Source organism: Monoraphidium neglectum, assembly GCF_000611645.1.
Source record: "Monoraphidium neglectum strain SAG 48.87 unplaced genomic scaffold scaffold00214, whole genome shotgun sequence".
Taxonomy (NCBI): Eukaryota; Viridiplantae; Chlorophyta; class Chlorophyceae; order Sphaeropleales; family Selenastraceae; genus Monoraphidium; species Monoraphidium neglectum.
The window spans coordinates 25,665-33,517 of NW_014013414.1; positions in this window are offsets into that span (position 1 = coordinate 25,665).

Here is a 7,853-nt window from a genome sequence, read left to right on the forward strand (position 1 = left end):
CCGCCGCCGCTGCCGCGGCAACGCGGGCCAAGTCGGGGGCTGGGACGCGGTCCGCCAGCAGCCGCGCCAGGCGCCGTGCGGCGGCGGCGCTTCCGGCCGACGCAGGTGCAACCTTCAGCTCCGGCTCGAGCGCCGGGACGGCGGCCAGCTGCGTTGTCAGATGTACCGTCCTGCGGCGAGCAGACCCCGTCGGGCGCGAGACGATGCGCAGCGCGCCGCCCTTTAGGTCAATCTCACAGGCGAGCAGCGGCGGCGCCTCAGCCCCGCCCGCCGCGGTGCGGCGCGGCAGCACCAGCCCTGCTGGGATGGCTATGCCGGCCAGCGCGGTCGTCGGCGCCGACGGCAGCCGCGGCTGGGCAAGCAGGGCCTGCGCGCTTGCCGCGGCCAACTCCTGTGAAAACAGAAGCGTTGGGGGCGGCGCAGCGGTTCCAAGCGTCAGTAATCAGGCAAAACAGCACGTGCGTCAACCGTCACTGTCGACCTAGAAACCCGCAACCTCGGACCCTGCAAGCCTGGCCCTATGATTGTGAGTTCCCAGATCAAGTCACTTGGTTCCGAGGTCCTTTGGATCTTTTGTTTGTTGGCTTCTGATCTGCAAGTGGTTGCCTCTGACCACAGTCCTTGGACTATGATCCAAGTCTTCCACAAAGCACGACCCCGCCCGTCGCACCAAGAATCCAGCACCAGGGAACACGGCCCTTCCAGCGACGCGATGGTACCACATATATGCCACCAGGTCCAAGCCCAGCTGGCAGTGGAAGGTCGCCACCGCAGGCGCATTGCTGCCGCCCCTGCTGTGCCTCAGGGCCGCGCCGCGCACGAGCTCGTTGGCGAGCGGCAGCGGCCAGAAGCGCTGGCGCTGCCAGGTGGCAGGAGCCGCACTGAGGGTCGATGTGGCGCTAGCCTTGGGGCCAGGGGCGGTGATGATGACGTGGGCATTTGTTCCCTGAGGTGCAGGTGCATATAAAGGATGTGTTTTGAGGTGGATGTGCGGTGGATAGGGGTGAGAATTATAGGCAGGCAGGCAGGCAGGCAGGCAGGCAGGCAGGCAGGCAGGCAGGCAGGCAGGCAGGCAGGCAGGCAGGCAGGCAGCAGATGCGGTAAGCGTGCACAGGGCGGACATTGTGACCTGTGATGCAAATCAACACGACGCACCTGGAAAGCAAACGCGCTGACGCCATAACTGGCCAGGGCCACGGCTTCAGGAGACGCCGCGCCGCCCGCCTGACGTGGCAGCGCCCAGCTGCGACCGCCGTCGCCGCTCAGGGCACTTGTCACGAGGGGGTTGAGGGTCCTCAGGTGGGCAATGGGCGGCGCCGCGAGGCCGCACACCTGGCGTGCGGCTTCCAGCATGCCCACCACGCCGGCAGCTGGCTCAGCGTGGCCCAGCCACGATTTGCTGGACGACACCATAAGTGGCGCGGCGGAACAACCGCTGCCATTGCTCTTGCTGCCGCCAAACACGGCGGCCAGGGCGCCGACCTCAATAGGGTCCCCCAGGCTGGTGCCCGTGCCGTGAGTGCTGACCCCGCTCACGTCTGCTGCGGCAAGCCCCGCCGCCGCCAGTGCCTGCCTGATCACCTCCTGCTGTGCCGGCCCGTTGGGCGCCGTGAGGCCGCTGCTGCGGCCGTCCTGGTTGGCGGCGCTGCCGGCCAGCACGGCCAGCGGCGCGGGCGAGGCGCCCTCTGCAGCCGCAAACGGCTGCAGCAGCATCACGCCCACGGCCTCTGCGCGCACGTAGCCGTCTGCGGCTGCGTCCATCGTCTTGCAGCGGCCGTCTGGTGACAGCATGCCTGGATGATAAATGTTGGTCGAGCGCAGAGGGCAGGGTTGCAGTTGAAAAGTGGAAACAGTGCCAGGAACCGCTGACAATGTTTGTCCAGGAATATACAGTGAAAACTCCCCTGAAAGCAATCAGAGGCAAGCGTGCGGGTGCGAGGCACTGATGCAGCCAAACAAGCGGATGCTCACCTGCCCGCTGGAACATGGCCGGCGTGTCGGGGATGAGCGTCAGGTTGACGCCGCCCGCCGCCGCAGCCCGGCAGTGCGCCAGCCGCAGCGCCGCCGAGGCCGTGTGGACGGCCACCAGGCTGCTGCTGCAGGCGGTGTCGATCGCCAGGGCCGGGCCGGACAGTCCAAAGGTGAAGGACAGGCGGCCCGCAGCCACGCTGAGAGACAGGCCGCCGGTCGCGCTGTAAGCCGTGATGGGCAGCCCCAGGCGCGTGGACAGGCGGAGATAATCGACGGCCGAAATCCCCACGTACACCCCACAGTCGGCGCCACCGCCATCACTATGCGCTGGCAGCAGCTGCGCCGCCGGCCTGTCGCCAGCGGACGCGGCGGCGGCGCCCGCGGCGGCCTCGTAAAAGGCCTCGAGCAGCAGGCGCTGCTGCGGGTCCACCAGCGCCGCCTCTCCCTCGGACAGCCCGAACGCGGCGGCGTCGAACGCGGCTGGCGCGACGGAAGCTGCCAGGAAGCTGCCGAAGCGGGCAGGGGCGCCGTCGGACATCCAGGCGTAGTCCTCTGGCAGCCACCGCTCAAGGGGCACGGCCGCGATTGCGTCGCTATGGGGCGCAACGGCGGCTATGCTGCCGACGCTGCTGTGGCTGCCCCTACTGCCCGGCACGCGGGCTGCAAGCCCACAGACTGCGACGAGCGACGTCGGGCCGGCGGCGGCGGCTGCCCCTTGGACGGCGCCGGCCACGACAGGCGGCGAGCCCACAAACGCCGGCGCATCCGCGGCGTGGCGCGCGGCTGACCGTGGCGCAAGGCGCGCGTGGATCAGGGCAGCAACAGCCGCGACCGTTGGGTGGTCGATCGCCAGCGTGGCCGGCAGGGGGACGCCAAATCGCGCCTGCAGCGCGCCGTGCAGCTCGACCGACGCGAGGGAGTCGACGCCGGCGGCCATCAGCGGCGCGTCATCGGCGATCTGGCGTCCGAGGATGGACGAAACCTCGGACGCCACCTGGCGGCGGAGGTCGTCGAGGGACGGCGTCTCGGCAGCGCCGGGAATTGCAGGCTCGGCCACACGCCGCGCGCCTGATGAGGGCGGCGGGACCCGGGGTTGAGGGGCGACCGCGAGCCGCGGTGCGACGAGGGACGCGATTGCCCCGCTGCTGGGGTAGTCAAAGATGAGGGTGCCCGGCAGCTGCAGCCCCAGGCGGCCCTCCAGCGCGTTGCGCAGCTCCACCGCGCCCAGGGAGTCCAGGCCAGCCGCCATCAGCGGCTCGTCAGGAGCAACCTGTGTTAATCAGGGCAATACAGGCGGGATGTTGTGTGTCGTCTCCTGGGCTTCACATGTACGATGCACTGTAACATAACTTAATGGTGCCCCTTAAATAGTTCATCCAGTGATACTAGTCCACTTGCCAGCTTAGCGACAATCATGATCGCAGGCCCCGGCAACCCCCGTGCACGTACTGCCAAGCCCACCTGGCGTCCCAAAACCCCCGCCACCGCCTCCAGCACCTCCCGCAGCGCCCGCCCCTCCAGCTCCCGCGCGGGCTCTGCCGCAGCCCCTGCAGCGGCGAGCCGCGCCATCTGGGAAGTCGCAGAGGTGCCTTGCTTGCCGGTGCCCGCCACTGCTGGCTGGTGCCGCTGGCGGGACTCAAAGTCGACTCTGACCTCTTCAAAAAGCTCAGGGGCCTGCCGGCCGCCCCTGAAGAGCACACGCCACCGGAACGGCACCGCTGGTGCGACCGGCGGCGGCAGGCGGGCAGCGGCACCCATAGCGCCGAGGGCGCGGCCGGGGAGGGCCGGGGAGGACAGGACTCGCTCGAGAGCCTCCAGGCCCTGGGAGGGGCGCAGCATGGCCATGCCCAGGGACTCGACCTTGCGGGCGATGACGTCACTGTTGGCTGCCATGCCAATACCTGGGCGGATCGTAGGTGGAGGTTAGAAGGGGCGTTCGTACAGGCAGCACTCAAAATTGGGCAGCCAGCCGTACGTGGTAGCTGACAGCTCCAAGGTGGGTGAGTTTGCATGTGACCCTGAGGCACAGCTGCGTCAGGAAGCAGAGCACAATCTGGTTGATGTGGTCAGACAAAAGATCTGGTCAATGCATTCAAACCGCCAGGCGGCGCGTCACAACCTTGCGGCATAGCACCCGGCGCCTCTCATGAGATCAAGCCGGCCCAATGCCAACCATGCACCCACCTGCCCACGCGCCCCACTGCATGCTGACCGCAGCCATGCCGCCATGCTGCCCCGCGGACGCTGCAGCGTCGAGCGCGGCGTTCGCGGCCGAGTAGTTGGCCTGGCCGGCGCTGCCCAGCAGGGACGCCACCGAGCTGAAGAGCACGACGGCCGCCAGCGGCTGGTGGCCTCCCAGGTGGCCGCGCCACGCGGTGAGAGGGGCCACCTTGGAGCCCCATACCCTGCATGGTTTTGGGATGTTGAAGCAGAAAGCAACATCTGAGACAGCCAAATGCCATTGAGAAGGAGGAGGCAGGGTCGAGCCATGAAATTAAAGCAACAAAGCGAATACCTGAGAATTGCCCCTGACCGGTAGGATCAGTGGCATCAGAACTGCAAGTTGCCAAATATATTTTCGTAACACACCAGTCCAGCGCAGCTGACGGTATGCTCTCGCGCCTCTGTCTGCAAGGCAGCTGCCGCCCACCTCTTGAGGCCGCCGTACGTTTGACGCGCCAAGGCCGCATCCGCCAGCACGCCGCTCGCGTGCACCACCACCCTCACGCCCGCCGCGCTGGCGGGGGCGCTGCAGCCCCACACGGCCGCGCCGTCCGCGGCCGAGGCGGCGTCAGCGGCCGTTATCGAGATGCAGACGCCAGGGCTGCCGGCAAGCAGGGTGGAGAGCGCATCGGCGTCTGCGCCGCTGCGGCGCCCTATGCGACCGACCTGCACGTTTTGGCAGATGATCAAGTATATGTGTGCCCATAGCAGAGCACAGTGAGATTTGGGGCGCCATTGCATGAGTGTCGCGCTGTCACCCACCGGCCACAGGCAACAAATTTTGAGCCCATCAGCAGCACGCCGGCTGCCCAGCTCACCAGGTGCAGCCGCGTGGCGCCCTGGCCGACGAGCCAGCGGGCCGTCAGGAGGCCCAGGGAGCCGAGGCCGCCGGTTATAAGGACCCCGCCTTGGATGCCGTGCACGTCGGCGCCCGCATGGTACGGGCGCGGGGCGGAGACGACGACCTTGCCGACATGGGTGGCCTGCAAGATGGGTGACAAGGGAAGTGGTTGAGGTTTTGTTGATCGGTAAATCATGTTAGTTGTTTGTTAATTGGTCGGTCGGTCGGTCGATTGGTCGGTTGGTTGGTTGGATGGCTGGAGGGGAGATTGGGGATGGATCTTGTTAAAGCAAATGCTGCGAGATGGGCACACCCGTCATGTGCCAGCAGTGCTCTTTATCTTGGTACTCAACGAGGCACCTGAAACGCGGGCAGGATAGCTGGCTAGCGCTTTTGGTGTTTGCTTTGTTAGTGTTTGTGCGCCAGCTGATCCTCACCTGGCTCAGCTGGCGCAGAGCAGCTGCCACGCCCGACAGAGGGTGCGCCGCCAGCGGCAGCGGCCGCAGCGCGCCAGACGCGGCGCCCGCCGCCACAGCACGCAGCGCCGCCTGCACCTCGCTGTCAGGCAGGAAGTCAACCGCCAGCAGGCTGTATGCCACGTCGGGACGCTGAGCGGCCACTGCGGCACCGCTCCACACGTCCCGCTTGCCGATCTCCACCAGCCGCCCGCCGCGCCGAAGCAGCGCCAGAGCTCCGGGCACCATGCCTGGTGACGTCAGCGAGTTGAGCACCACGTCCGCGCCGCCGGCCGCCACCGCCAGGTCGCACGCAAAGCCCGTGTCACGGCTGCCCGCTGCATGTGCGGCTCCCAGGGAGCGCAGCAGCGCGCGCTTGGGCGGCCCGCCGGCTGTGCCCAGCACCACGGCGCTGGTCGCCTCCAGCACCTGCAACGCCGCCAGGCCCACGCCGCCTGCTGCAGCCTGCAGCAGCACGCGCTCGCCACGTTGCGCTGCGGCCACCTGCCGCAGCGCCGCACGCGCGGTTATGAAAACGGTGGGCATGCTGGCTGCCTCCTCAAAGCTCACGCAGGCGGGGGCCGCCACCATGGTGTTGGCGGCGCACACCACGGCTGTGCCGAGGGAGCCGACAGCCAGGCCAAACACCCGCTGGCCGACGGCGTGCGGGGTCGAGGTGGCGGCGGGGTTGGTGCCAAGGACGGTGCCTGCGCAGTCGCCTCCAGGGTTGCCTGGGTCGCCGGGGTACATGCCCAGGACCTAGGGTTGGGGATTGATTGAAGGTTGAAGCACTCTGGGTGATGTGCGTTGTCTAGGTATCCAGAGCATCAGGGTCAGCGCAATGCAGATATCGAACACTGACCTGCACAGCAAGTGAAGGGGGCTTCCTCAACCCCAGCTCAGGCAATGTGGCGGATCTGTGCTCACATGCACAGCTGTGCCACGCGGACACGCACACATGCCAACGCCCACATGTGCACGAGCGGTACCCGAGTGCATCCCCGCTAAAACACGCGCGCGCACACACACACACACACACACACACACACACACACACACACACACTCACACATTCACACACACACGCGCGCTTGTATGTGCGCGCGTGCCCATGTGCAGCCTTTCACGCACACATGCGCAAACCCTTCTCACGTTGAGCACGTCCCGGAAGTTGATGCCCACGGCCTTCACAGCCAGCAGCACCTCCCCAGGGCGCAGTGCTGACTCAGCGTCCACCGCCACAGGCACAAGGCTGCCCAGGGCGCCGCGCGGCCGCGGCACCAGCTGGTGCGGCCCAGCCACGGCAGTGGGCAGCATCGGGCGCAGGGTTTTGGCGAAACTGACGCCGGACCTGAGGGAACACGAAAAGGCATGGGTGCATTGCGGAATTTGTGGGATATAGCTTGCAGGTGATCAAGATTCTGATTGAGCATTGTATAAGCTGTGCAAGGAGGCGGTGAGGAATAGAATAGTAGATGCGGAGTGGAGGCAGCACTGAGCAGCCTACCCTGGTGACATCAATCTGCCAAGAGAGCAACACGGTACATGCCTGGTGCAAGCCAGTCTTAGAAGCCTGATGCAAAATCCACCTGTGGACTTTATTGAGCCCCTGAACGCCTCACCTTACTGTGCGGCTGCGCAGCTCCTGCTGTGAGCCGTCCTGCTGCCGCCAAACCAGCCGCGGCCCCTTGAACCTTGCAGAACCTCCATCAACTTCCACAGTGGCAGCCGGCAGGGCAGCCTCCGCAGCCAGTGATCTCATGAGGCCTGGCAGGCCGCCAGCAGCCTCGGCGCCGCTGCCCGCAGCAGCAGTGACGGAACCCACCGCAGGCGGCGCCGCGCCGGCGCCCCCGGCCGCTGCGGCCGCCGCAGCCGCGCGCTGCGCTGCCGCGAGCGCCGCGGCCACGGCGCGGAGGCCGGGGGCGCTGGGTTGCAGCGACAGCGCGGGCGCGGTTCGGGGCTGCGGCAGCAGTGGGGATTGCCAAGGGCCCAGCTCTTTGGGGCCGGCGACGTCAGCGGCCACCGTCTCCAGGGTGTAGTAGGTGTCTGCCGGCTCGTCATCATCGGTCAACGTCTGAAGGGGTATTGAGAAACCAAGGAGGGATGATTTAAAGAAGGTTGGAGGCGCAGAAGTGGACAGTTGGCGCGGCTTGACAGCTTTGCGCAACGATGCAGGGAGGGCACTGTCTGGGGGGCACACACTGAGCAGCAAGGGCTGCAGAAGCAACCCCAAGGTCCTTTTGGCCAAGCGACAGCGCCAGCTGTGTGCGGCAACGGTAGAGATGAGTCTCACCTCGGGCGCCGCCTTGTCAGTTGCGCCGGCTCCGGCGCGCCGCACGCCTGGCTCCGCGGCCCCGGCAGCC